Source organism: Spodoptera frugiperda, chromosome 31 (assembly GCF_023101765.2).
Source record: "Spodoptera frugiperda isolate SF20-4 chromosome 31, AGI-APGP_CSIRO_Sfru_2.0, whole genome shotgun sequence".
Classification (NCBI taxonomy): Eukaryota; Metazoa; Arthropoda; class Insecta; order Lepidoptera; family Noctuidae; genus Spodoptera; species Spodoptera frugiperda.
Window position 1 is genome coordinate 1,305,298 of NC_064242.1, and position 14,493 is coordinate 1,319,790.

A 14,493-nucleotide genomic window follows, 5' to 3' on the forward strand; every position below is an offset into this window, starting at 1 on the left:
CACGGCCGGCAGGGCGCTGGCTGCCGTTACGTCACGTTGCTAGTGATCTTCCTCCGTCGTCATCACGGCTACCTGTAGGTCGCTGCGTCGCTGCGTGTTTACGCGCCGTGTTTGGTTAGGCCGAGTGGCTCGTCGCTCGTCGCTCGACCACCAGCTCCGCTAAACGAGGACGATTTGCGAAACAAAGCCAGTCTACGTGACATACTATTTCGCCTACATAGTTATTTACTCGCGTTGAATAGGAATTTAGAACCGGTAACTTGTTAGCTAGGCAGTTATTCTCGTTTCATTAAAGTAACAAAACGTAGCCAGTTCCCCTGGCTCATGGTACTCGGGACCGTGTTATCCTGAGGCTTACGAACAATCCACATTTGCAATTATAAACATGGCCCTTTGATGTTCTGGAGAATAGTGGTGATCAGCCACGCCGCGCCATACCAAACCCTCCGGAGTCCAGAGAATAATAGGAATTTGATTGCGAGGGACCTTTAATAATTTTTGAATTATGAAAGTGGTGAAAGTACAGTCGGCATAATAAAATTGTAAGTTATTCATCGGCCCCTAATAGAGGGGAATGTGCCTATTTGCTTAAGTTAGAGGCCGCTTTCATCATTGAATTTGATATTTCGACGAGAGCCAATAGGGCGGTGGTGATTATTTAATTTATGCTTCGTTACAGAGAGTAATGCAATTGAACTATTGATTCGATTCGATGGATTAAACGACTAGACTTGTAGACAGCAGTAATGAATAGAAGCAGGGCTGATAAGGTGAAACGTCCATTAACCATAACAACTTTTTCGTATGTTGTTCGAAAGATTTTAATCGCCGACCTGCCAAATGTCTGTGGGCAACTGATAGACAGCTATTAGGGCTCATTCGTCAACGTATTATATTGTTTTTGCTTGTATCGGTACAAAAACTGATACGTCGCGTAAGTAGAGAAGCAGCGATTAGTTCCACTAAAATCGTTTTTACGCGTCTCGTTTTTGTCGTAAATTCACATTTCATACGCGAAAACCTTTCTCTAAACCGTTGGTAACATAATAATTCACGTCAAACACCGTTTCGTATTTTCTGGGCTGTATCAGTTGTGTTATTTACTCTGTTGCCACGGACAAATGCATGTTACCATGTTTATCTGCGGCATATAAATAGCATCAAGTAATTGAAATTATGTGAGGCATATCTCGAGTGTTCGACAACTGCAACGCAGTCCATAAAACTATTCTGCACTCTGATATAAAACCTATTTATTGCCTGCAATGTATACAGATAACATAAAAAACCTCGTTCGTATTTAATCGTGTTAACAATTAACTGTTCTGTAATGACTGTTTATTATGCGCTCGTTATAACAATTATTCCATGAACGTATGCATCTTCTAGTTCGTATTTATCTACAGTTTTTATAAGCTTTCTACTTACCTAGTTACTTAAACCTACATTTTCATTTTATTTATCTTAAAAACGTGCCCAAAATGTTAAGACATCGTGATGTTTCTCTCAAAATGTAGGGTGTGGTCTGTGTCACGTTTCTAAAATGCAGAGACTCCAATTTTTATAATTGTCACTTTCCTTTAATTTATTTTTGATTAGGTAATTAATTTTTTATCGGGTTATATCCGAAACATCAATATAGGAACTAGAAATATTGTAGGTATCATGATATTTATGAAATTAAAAGCCTTACAATCTTCGTCAAACGAAATGAAATGAAATTTTCGAGGCTGATTCAAAGGAACCTTCTATTTTCATTTCTTACTTATCTAATACCGTTCAAGTTAGGCAGCCGTCAGCTATTATTGTCTCACGTAAAATTATATTTCATTTTGAAACAGTTCAAATGACTTTCATTATTTCATCTGACAAACAGGAATATTAAAGGTTACAGAATGCCAAAATTGTCCTTTATATGAAATCCGGTGTTTATTGCTAAATGTGACATATCACGAATACTGAAATGAAACCAGATTTTAAGTCGTATTAAGTCTTGTGTCTCCGTCTGTTTTATGAATTATTCTTGAACAAGAAATATTTGTGAAGTTCTTGGGACATTGACTTATTTTTGAGATGTGCGAGTTGGGTTTTATAGTATAGTATCTGAACGCATCCCAGTCTATCGCGGTGTAGTCGGGCTGGTCATAGGCCTCTCCCAGGTTGCGCCACACCCCGTCAAACCAGAAAATCGCCTCATTGTAGATGAAGAAACTAGTCGTGCACTTACTAATGAACTCACGAACAGATTCTCATACTTGTGGAAGGTTAAAAAACGGATTGAAAGGATGGCTAGAATCTAGAATCTGGATGTACTTGTATACTAAGGTATTTTGTACAAGCTACATGGTAAGCAGTAAGTACTCACTGGTATCATGATCACCAGCTTTGTGTTAGAGGTAGGTCCATTGTTCTAATTCTAATAATAGGTTGTTCTAGTGACGTGCCCGTTGATTTAATACCTGGCTTCTAAGTAGAACTGCTAATGGTATCTTATTAATCTGTGCTGACTATAATACATAGTTCTGTATGTATATTGTAACGCGCAAATTGACTCACCGAAATAGGAATAAAAAAATGCGTTGTACATGCATGTGCAACGATAAAGCAGCAGAATATCTGCGATAATTAATTAAGCAGTGTTGGGTACATAAACATTGTTAATTACGATAACATATTTATTGCATTGTATAAAAAGATAACCTGTTTGTTAGACTAAACAACATCGGACCGGGCGGCTCCAGTCGTTAGTACTTGACGATCAAACACATGGGCTAGACAACTTGGAAAAACGCAAATCTGCAATGAAGTCCAATAATAAGATCCCATGTAAAGAATATTTTAATTCATGTTAACGTTTCACATTGCTTTTTTATTTTATTGATCGTAAAACATGTGTTTGCATCAACACAATGAGACTGGTATGATGCGGATTAATTGCAAATATTTTTAACACAGACTACACTTTTCACCCAGTCTGAAAGGAACAGGCACGACTTTATGTTCAATTAACGTATTCATATAACTTTAGTTAGTTACTACAAGGTTACTAACTTCCATCTTTTATGATATTAGTTTAACCCCAAACCAGTAGCGGAGGCTCTTAGATTTAATTAGAAAAGTACTGGTGTACGCAAATACGTTTACTTTAATAACCTAACTATTTCACTATCCGAAGATTGTGTGAATAATTTTGAGTTCGTATAATATTTGTACGTGACTAACTTGGTTAATTCAGCAGTTTTAAGTAACTGTATAAAATTTATTAGGTCATGTCTGTGGTATAGTAAATTACTCCGAGATGTTAGACAGTTGATTTGATGTCGTCTTTTATATTTATATTTTTGGTCGATAGGACATTTAGGACTCTGTTTTGGCAAGGACCGTACCAGTTCAATTTCAATAAGAGGATTCTGTACTCGAAACGGAATAGTAAATTTGATATGACGGAGGCATTACAAAATTGATAAACTCAATAATACGTTATCTGACGTGGTAATCCAAACGGCATACGGCAGCCGGGGAGACCTACGAAGCTGTCAAGTCCTATTTTAATATATTCGGAAGAGGTTTTCCGAGTACGGGAGTGTGCTTATAAATCTGTTGGTAAGATGCGAGCATGATTGATGGACAGTAAGTAACATTACGTAAACGGGCATTGTGTGAAAAATATTTTTACTAACAGTGTTCTATGCACGCAGAAACTAACGCCGCCGTGTTTTTAGGTTACTTTCTCTTGAAACATCTATCCACTTTGTGTTTCGCCTAGGAAACTGTCTACGCCTGAATGTTTATACTAGTTTTGTGTGGTTTATGCTCGTTACAAGTGCTGTGGCGTAATATTCTAGAAAGGGCCCATTTCCTGGCTTATTATGAAAGTATTCATGTCTCTCTCTCGTGAGCGCAGTATTTTATTAGACAATTTCAATTATAGTTAATTTGGCTGACGTAAAGCTATAAACTGCCGACTTTAATGATTAGTATTTATTTCATAATAGTGCTGCTGAATGGGATAATGTCTAAAGTTATTTATTGTTAGTGCTCCGTGATTTATGGACAGGTCTGCGTCAGGACCCTGTTGACATGGCGGTTTCTGCAACGTTTACTTAATGTATGCAAAGTGCATGCGTCAACTAAATATGTATATAGAAGTTTCCAATCTTACATCTCGGTTACCGCTTACTCTTTCAATGCTAATGTGTTCATCAATCCACTCACGCGCAAGCATAAAACGATCATAAAACTCGCGCATTTCAGATTAGATATATTCACACGTTGTACCGCCGAATCGCTTGAATAGCCACAGTGGTACGTACTCGTATACATAATACATCGTGTTTACATAATGTTTTGGTGACGTGGCGCGCACCGTGGAGCGGAGACAGCGGCTCTGCGCCCGCGCAGCCGCTGCCACTGTAATTTTCCAATAAACCGAAGTTAACTATAGTCTATCATGTATTTGTACACAGAAATTGCAAATCGTTTGTTGCCAACCGACGTGTGTCGTGTGTTTGTTTTATTTGTCATCCTATCAATATATTGGTACCGAGACATTGTAGCAACGTGCTCCTAATTTGGTCACGTTCTCGCGGAGACACCTTGCTAGGTGACTTTTGAAAAACAAACAAAATATCTTATTTGTAGACAATGTTTTGATTTATTGTGTAAACGATTTTGAGCGAACATTATCCTAATTGTGTAGTTCTGTAGCTAAAACTATTGTTGCGTGAACATCGTTAAATAATGCAAATTAAAACTAACTATCTATAAATGGAAAATAATCTGCTTAGGTTATTTAAAAAAAATATTCTTTTGATGCCAAAATAACGTTAAAAATGTAGAAATCAGTCGTGACTAACGGTGCAAAATGACAATGTTTTCTTCTGTGACTAATTCGCATGGAATACACGTGTATCTCCTCATTTACTTGGAATATATTAAACAGACAATAAACTTCAGTCATAAACGAAACTAATCGAACTGATATTTACTTTTATATTTTGATTATTTTGTTAAAAACATAATATGATAACGCATCAAAACGTGATGTTCTAAAACGGTTTTTACCACAGATTAACAGATAGATAGGTACGCATTTTGTGTTTTTTATCTAACTAAGTAAAAACATAATTTGTAACAACATGGAAAAATACCATCTACTAGCGGTTTCGCCCGGTGTTATTCCAGACTAAAATCTAATTATTTACCAAATTCGATCTAAATTCGTTCAGTAATTTTTGATGTTTTGCGTGAAATTTATAATAGTAAGTAGGATCTGAAGACATTTAAATGTTAGGTTAGTGCAGGTTGAAATATAAATCAACATCAAGTAATACATATGTTATTTTAATATTATTATAACGCATCCCATAAAACAACCGCGTGAATGATGACCGGCTAATTACTTTTATTCCTATATAAAAATGTTTAATAAATATTTCTATGATGTTTCCGGCATTATACAGGGGAGCGTGCATGCTTCTATCCTGTTCACCACGTATTATCTTATTGAGGAAAACAGCTCCGATGGCCGTTATTAGGCGATGATTTAGCGACGTGCCGTCAGTTATGCAAGGGGATATTGTGTTATTAGAGTAGCTATGCTATAGGTATGTTTGTGTGTGTCTTTACTTGTATTGGGAGTGGTAGAAGACGTCCGATATTTATTTATTGAATCGAATAAATGCTACATAATCTATATCTATACTTCTATTACTATTTAGGTAATTTAATAAAGCTGAAGAATTTGGTTGTTTGAACGCCCTAACCTCCAAAACTACTGGTTGGAATTGAATAATTCTGTTTGTGTTCGAAAGTTTATTTATCAAGGATGTCTGTAAGCTATAAAACATCACGCTGCGATCAATAGGAGCCGAGCAGCGAGTCAAACCACGCGGGAGTAGCTAGTCATGAATAAAATGAATTCAGTTTGTACGTCCACGCGACGTAGTTAGGTACTGTAGTTATATTCTTTTATTTATTAGGTACTCGTTCCAATAATTTGCATCGGTAGCCATGTTTATTAGACCAAAGATGTGACATGCATACGTAATTATCGGCACAATCGGATGCAAATTTTCCATACAGCAATAAGTGCGCAAAATATGGCAATACCTACAATGTTCATGATTTAAATATTCCTGTACCCTCCATATTCAATGTGGTATATTGTAATAAACTACACTAGCGACCCCACACTTTCGTTCGGGTGTTGTTACCCAACTTTCTCAATTTACTTTTCTGTATATTTTTTGTGCTAATACAAACAAAAAGTTTAAGTTAGACAAAAAGTTTGCTACGGCGCCGTTATCTCCTAAACCGCTGCACCAATTACGATGAAATTTAACAAAGATATTGATGAAATATTGTATAATCATTCGGCTATTAATTTTCTACCTCTATTCGAAAGCCCACGCTTTATTATTGGTAAGGGAAGTCATGTTTATTCCGAATGAATCTTGTACATTCCTTAGCGACCTACATTCGATTGTAACCATTTTAATGGTCTTGTTATTATACTCGATGTATAGCACAACCTTCGATATAGACCGAATGTGATTAGTCAGTGAAAACATGACATCACCATTACGTACCGTGTATCGTTACTGAACGGTTATTTCGTGGTTTGCTTTGCTTATCAATGTTTTCCATTGGTTAGAAATAAATTGTGATTCTTTTTTGTTGACTTTCTCTTTTATGTGATTTTGTACTGCGTAGCTTTGATGCGTGTTTATTTAGATGGTTTTTTTTTCAATGATGCTCTTAATTTAGTTGTCATTTGAATGATTCCTTGATTTGGTGACGTGTTGGTTGATTCTTAGATCGGACTAACCGCTGTTTGGTTATTTGAAACAGTAGACACTTCCGAAGGGATGTAGTTATGGTATAATTATTTCTATTATCTCACTTAAACATTATTCTCCTTTTGAATGAATGAACATAATGATTGATATATTTTTAAAACACCCCTACCTATTTCTTTATAAGTACACAGGGGTTTAAAACAGCGAGGAAAAATTACGAGAAGCCTTTAAACATGCCATGGATTATTATGAGGATTTCCCAAAATAAATCTATAGCAACCAAGTAGGGAGTGTAATTAGCAGCCATTTTTGTAAATAGGTAGCTACAGGAAAACGTGTCTTTAAGTTGCTAACCTACAATGTAGCTGCATTATGAATAAATATTGTTATTTCTCTTGGCAAGATCACTATCGCCACGCAATAAATAATAACGTAAAATACCATTTTAATTAATCGACAAACGGATTCTCCAGCAGGATTTTTATAATACAGGATAATAGTAGGCGGGAAGTCATATCAACGTCACACCATTTAAAAACAGATTATAAATAAAAACATTATAAAACGCCACAGACGATAAGCTGTATTGCAACCTCATTCATCCAAAAAGTTTGTTGTACCCGTACCATAGATCACTACAGATTATAAATGGTGTTGACAGATGTATGTAGCTCGCACTGAGCATTATTGTTTCGTATAGTAAACAAGACCTTGCACTGTTATTTCAGATATGATTTAAAAGCGCGCGATGAAAGCCTGTTGGAACCATTTCCAGGGTACATTTCCGTAGATATTCATATTTTCATATTGTGCTGACATACGAATCAGAATAAATAGAACAACGTCTAGTATATGATGATTTATCGCCTTTTAAAGAAAACAATGGGGAACCTAGACCTGTTTTAAGGACAAGGTTGATAAAATAACAGCTTGTATCCATGCTGGAGTTATAAATATTGATTGGTTAATTGAAATTCTATAACAAACGTTAGGATGAACATTAGGTATCTATTTTACCTCCTACGACGAACGAAGGATTCCTTTGTTTCAAAACGTAGTACAGTCCAAAATACTTGTGTAACTTTAAATCACTTAACAAAAACACGACATCGATTCTCTTTAATAATTTCTCACATAGCTAACCAGTTGAGATCTCACAAGTCTCCGAATCCCCAAAAATGTAGACCAATAATATGTAAAGCCCACCTACGCCTTACGATGCCATCTACTAGGCTTGCCTCTTAAAATCCTTCTGGCGTCGTGAATCTTGACTGGCGTAGATTTCCCGTTCAAATTGCCGCTTCCACTATATTGTTCATCATGTTCGGCCAACTTTAACGACTCTTGTGAGCTTTCTATCTTGTAGCGTTTTATGCCCTTATGCTATGTTTCTATGTTGGCCGACAGAACCATGCTGGCTCAAATGTTTGTTCAAATATTCGCAACGACTTCCAGCATTTCGCAATGATGTGGAAGATCCCTTTATAAATTAAAATTTGTCCCTAAAATCCTAAAAGCTCTACCAATTAAGTAAAAAAATAAAGTAATTCCAAAAGAGCCTAAAGATATTTGCACTAAATCTAAACGTAAAGTTAATTATTCGCTAAATTCTCACCGAAATCATTTCACAAAGTACTCATTTAATGGACGCTCGAGTTGGCTTTTTTTTTCTTATTAGTAAAAGTAACTAGTCGGTAGCTCGCTGTTTCCTATTAAGACCCAGTAAAGTCAGCAAATAAATTGAGGTCCATTATTTTAATTTAACCGTAACAATATTACGGAAGACATTTTCTACAAGTTCCATGGTTACTCGGGAGAGTTTAAGAATTATGTTGAACCATTAGCGTTTTGACATAACAGACGGACGGGGGCTCAGATGTAATAGGAAGCCATCGTTTTGATTACCATCAGTTCATGTTTAATTTACTACCGACTGCTTAGAACAGGTGATAGATCGTATTTAAAAAACCGTATCCACCTCCGTTCCCATTCAAGATGGTATAATAAAATAACTTGTACAAAAAGATCTTTTGATGTCATCTGTCTTGATTGCTTTACATAGTAACAAGGAAAAAAATATGACACAAAGATTAGATCTAAACTACACATTATTAGTATCGCCTTGGATCTGAACCTAAAAAACTAGGATAGAATAGCGAGGCGTCATTATATAATTAACGAACAATACAGCCGGACAACAATGGATAATTCCATAGTGATATGGGAATAAGAAAAACGAAGTAGCCGCTTGTCCTGTGCAATTTAATATGCAACTGAGTGTATTCATGGCTTCGGCCACTGACTCGCACAAAAAAGCTTAGCAATTACTTTTGTGTTAAAAATGGCAGTCGTATAATTCTTTAATCTCTTGTAAACAACAATAGAAAGTTCCAGAGTTACAAACAACTAGATACCATATTGACAGCGAAAAAGAAATCGCATTAAATTACCTTATTAACCCAAATTGATGAACTGATGCAATATCCAGGCTTATTGCTTTGTAATTAATGATAGAAAATTATGCTCATGCATGCCTTTTGTGCAAAAAGTCGACATACTGCAACTTGTATCATCTAGGTATAAGTAACTATCTCCTATTGTATATGTGCTGACGTGTTTGTAACACTTTTGCAGTAAAGCAGTAACTAAATTTGCCTTTACAAATATCATATCATACAAATAATTCTTACGGGAATCAACTTCACTGCACGTTGCATAGCAATCCTCCAACCAATCGCGCAGTCATACAGATTCTCAGTACATTGTATGGGATGGAGACCAGACGCAATTGCAAACATGTGACCGTGGCTAGTTGCTATGCTGTTATACGATGAGATTGCTATCTGCGTCAGTCTGTCTGCCATGTAATACTGTGTAGATATGACAGGCTCTTGGACTAACTTTGTTCGGAGATTATGTTGTGAAGCTGTTGTTTTGGCTTGATAATTTTGTTAGGCTTAATTTGGTTTCGTTTCGTATAACAAATGATTGTAAAATCATAATGTTTGATTAATATTATAACGTAATAATCGAACATTATTTAGTCTTTTTAAGTTCATGTCATCAACCTAACCACTTTTATAATTATAAAAATGCTTAAATGAAGTCATAATAGTTATGATCGCGTCGTAACCACTAGACTAATGTTTAATTTTGATTCCAATGTAATATATTTACGTCTATTCTAGTGCTAATGATAACATCTAGCGTACCTAGACAGCCAGGTATAAAATCATTGTTGACAGAATGGGTGTGGAAAATTATAATGGTCTAGTCTAGACTAGTGTGTGATATTAATGTGTTGTTAGGTCACAAAATAAGGGCATTTCAATATATGTGTGGTGATGGTAACCCACATCGTGTAATGTCTGCGTAATTAGTTAATAGTACGGGCAATAGTGCTTTGTGATAGTTCAATAATGTGAGAGTGCTTTTTTTCTGATAGTTATATGATTGTTGAGTATTTCGATTTAGTAATTATCGGTTATGGAGACTAGAATTTTGTTCGGTGTGTGATAATAATTATTATGGGACTTTCAGTTAGCGAAAAAGTTATTACATTTCATGTGAATTCTCTTACCTATTCTTTCGAGGAAACTAGTCTTGCAATGAGTCTGTGTTATGGTACTCTGTGTTTCTTTCCAAAAAATTATAATGAATTGTTTATTTTTTTAGAATCAAGGTCCAATCGGTAAACGTTTGAAGTTATTTAACCCATAATTTCCTGTAGTTGATATGATTTAGCGATAAACCTTGTGATCACGCAGCCAGTCTAAGTAAATACTAAATTAGAAACATATTTTTCCTTGTTATTTAATTTACTTGTTATAATATAAAGTTTTTATGCTATTGCTTGCGAATTAACTGTCTTGTTAATTCAGTTATCAGAACCGTAACTACTGAGCATGTGAGATGAGTTTGATTTTAGGCCTTCGAAACGGTTAGTCTTATTTGTGGAAATAAAACCTAGAGGGTTAGAAATAAAGTATGTTATCCAATAACAAAATCTAAATAAATACCAACAAAACTAAACAAAACCTAGTGATTTATAAACCCGTATCAACTCGATGACGTATTCGTAGCACAACTGAAACATAGATGAAGTTTTTCCTCAAATTCCCATTCGGGCGGAAACAGAGTTATATTGGTTTCGCCCGAACCCATTGCATGTCCCAGCAAACTTTTTTGGATTCGCCCGTCCCACATGCCTTGATTATAAACTCTGGCTCCCCCGTCAGTTTGCACACAACACTAGTTTTGCATACCCTTCCGTACCCCTGCTTCTATTACTATACTGCTTCTAAAACTTTTTAGGCATTGATTAATCTTTTTTGCGTAACACCTAAACTGCTGTGCGCAATTTGATGAGTTCTAGCATAAGTATAGACTAGAAACCTGTTTTAGTAGTTACTACTTACGTGTTTGCCATTTTTTTTTCTCCTGGGCGGAGTCGACGCGTTAGTAGGACAAACGATATTAGTTTCATAAACATGTCTTGATGTGTTTTTTATCTGTGCTTATCTTGGTATTAGCATGTCTTCTACTAGCTGCTAAAATAGATAAATATGTTAAAATAAGTGTTTTTAGTATCCGTCGCGTTATTTACACCCGTAGGGTGTAAGGCCTTATGTATAATGTTAACTAGGTAGAGTGATGGGTTAGTTAACGTAAATATGTACTTATTTGGAAGTAACAAATTAGATTGCACATGCTGTATACATTTTGTTATGTGTCACTTTTATGTAGACTTGAGTTATGGGAATGATATTTTAGTAACATTAGTATAACGTGAATATTCTAAGTTACTTTTTTATATGTGTGGAAATTTATGGTTTTATAGAGAACTATTGTAGTAATGGGACAACCAACTGTGTATAAATAACTATTTCCATATGCAGCTTTTCTTTATACTGTTCTATATAAAGCAATGATTCATAATTACAATGAGTCATTTGTCCCTTTTTAGCAGTAAATTGCGAATCGAAAATTAGTTGAAATACTTGTGGAACTTTTTTCATATAAAATGCCGAGTCTTATTCGACAATTCACAAATTGTTGGTAAAAAATTGGGGTCACTTTGAATAAGGTCAAGTTCCTCATTATTGAGGGACTTAGGTCTTTCTGTAGGCACTGTGGACCTTGGGCCACTGAGTTTTTATAACCATTAGAGGCACCTACGATTTTATAATGACTTAAGATAAGTTTAGATTATCATTTTTCCTTAATATTATAAATGTTACGCATGCAAAATTACATCTTTATGGGACTTATTTCTTGCAGTAGGTTTGCATGTTAGAAGTTTAAACTTATATCGAAGCTGCTTGGACTTTGTGTTCAACAGTCGTGCTTGTAACCACTACTCCAATAAGCTATTGTGTATTTTCTAAGTACAGTTTGTATCTTTGAGACACGTCCTTACTATCATTCATTAGCATAGCATCGTATATCTGACTACATACTTACAAATGACGTCGTTTGCATACATTTTTATACTCAGTGTCATAATTTGAGTGTAAATTGTACAGTTGTACAGTAAAACCTCTTTACTTATAGGGTTTTAATGCAAATTTAAACAAAGGGCTCGCAGATAAGATACGTTAATGTATTTGTCTTGTTATTTTTATTTCTGTATCGATAAGTAGGTTAGCTCCTTTTTTATAAGTCCTTTTGTTGGCATGCCAAAATCGTTTAAAGATACGCTATAGTTTCTTTCGAAACTTCGATGTTATAAAGAGATACAGATAAGAAATGTCTAGTAAACAACCCGCAGGTTTTGCGTTAAATCTAAACATACATGTGATAGGTATTATCGCCGTATTATTGACTTGATCTCCAGCCAATCAGCTTTACTGGAAATTCGCTTCAACGCCCCTCTGTTTTCGTAGTCGTCCACAATGTTATGTCTCCATCATAGTCTAAACATATAACATCTTACTTGACCCGAAGATATCTAAATAACTAGAAGCGGCCATCTATTATCACAAGTCGAGAGTATTGGAAAGGTATCGCCCACGCTCGTCCCACACGGGACATTCAACCTTACGCATAAGGTTCTACACAAAAAAGGCCGTATCTAGTAAACTTGTAATCGTTGTTACTACGTTAAATATGGATGTGCGCTTCAATAAACCGAAACATTGTTTTTATTTTCGGTAGTTACGGGCTGATGCTTGATACTGATAATTATTCGCTAGTCATTAATAAGTTGTAATGTTGTCGTCAGGTTCTAATGAATATGCCTTAGTAGTTTAGTACATGTAACTAATTGGTTCCTCTAGTTTATCGACTTGACTACCAAAATTAAACAGAAAAAGGCCCAGTTAGTTAGTTTAGAATTCAAGGCGCGAACTGGAAAACTATTCAATCATGGCAGAATTCATTCACGTTGAAAGGTTAATAATCCTTTGGACTTCTAATTATTACGTCGAACCGTGAAAATCACGTTTTGGAAGAAATTTAACATTTCTCATTCGGAGCACGTTCGTCGGTCATTAAGTTGAGATGATCTAGATGGAGATGGATGTAGAAATATTAAAACTTGTGTTGACGGGAGTGCGAGAAGTTTGCCGAGTGAGCGCTTACTGTATGGACTGGCAAATTAGACGCGACGCCAGGATACTCCCTGCTAATACTCGTGAGATATTAGCAATACACTCGCGTACACAACTTGTTACTTGGAAAATTGTACACAGTTTTATTTTATATTGGAGGGTGGCAGTAACACAAATATCTAACATCTTAAAAACTGTTCAATCATCCAAAAACAAGTCTCCTTTTACTACCCCGAGTTAAACACACGAAATAACACAGAAGTACGAAGCACAGCTCATCTGTGATAACTTGTTTATTCAACGAACCAAACAACTACTGTGTAGCGGCAATAAACTTTACTCTCCTATTTATTTCAACGTTTAAGATCCGGCACACACATACGGCAAGACGGACAGTTTCGACTAAAGCTTTACGACTGCGGATATACGGAGGTAGACAAAAAGATAAAACCCTCCCGTCTTTAGTGAGGGTGAAACGAATTGGAGCTTCAACAAATACCTGGCGTTACGCCCATAGCCCTGGGAATTCCTAAAGGAAAATGATTGAGCTCCGTCAAAAGGCCTTAAGACATTTTCCTTCGACTGTGCGCCCACTCCTCAAGCGATGCAGACCGTATAAACTCACGATAGGCCCATAAAATAAATGCCTGCTCAACTAACAATATTTTTTATATTGGATCCGGACAAAGTTTTTTTTTTATATTACAGAAATCACCACACTGGCTCGTAAATAGGACCTCTTTATGGCTTCGAATCATAAGAATGTTATTGTTATTTCCAATGAAGATTTGTCATATATTTGTCAAGGGTAATTGTCGGTGGTGGCGGCCGCGTGACGTGTCGCCCGGCTCGGCTTGTGACAGACGTTTGGCGAAATGTTTTCTTTATTTGCGGTGTACTGGTATCGTGGTATCGTTTAGTTGCTCCTATTAAACTTGGGCTCCATTACGTTTCGGCTCCGTAGGAAATAACTTTATTATTCTATTCCAGTAAAGCGGCTTACTCTAGATTTATTAGAACGTATTCTTTTCTGTAATCGTAACTCTAGGTTACCTAACATCTTGCTTTTATAAAGAAAATTGCTCATCTTGGTGATGTTGTATTTTATATTTATCTTACTTTTCCACGCCTTTTATGTGTGA

At 35.8% G+C, this 14,493-nt stretch overlaps 1 protein-coding gene across 2 annotated transcripts in view; it reads left to right on the forward strand.

Annotated features, from left to right (window-relative positions):
- The window catches only part of LOC118276468 (max dimerization protein 4), a 257,881-nt gene that overhangs the window by 770 nt on the left and 242,618 nt on the right, over nucleotides 1-14,493 (forward strand). The gene's annotated exons all lie outside the window — the stretch shown is intronic.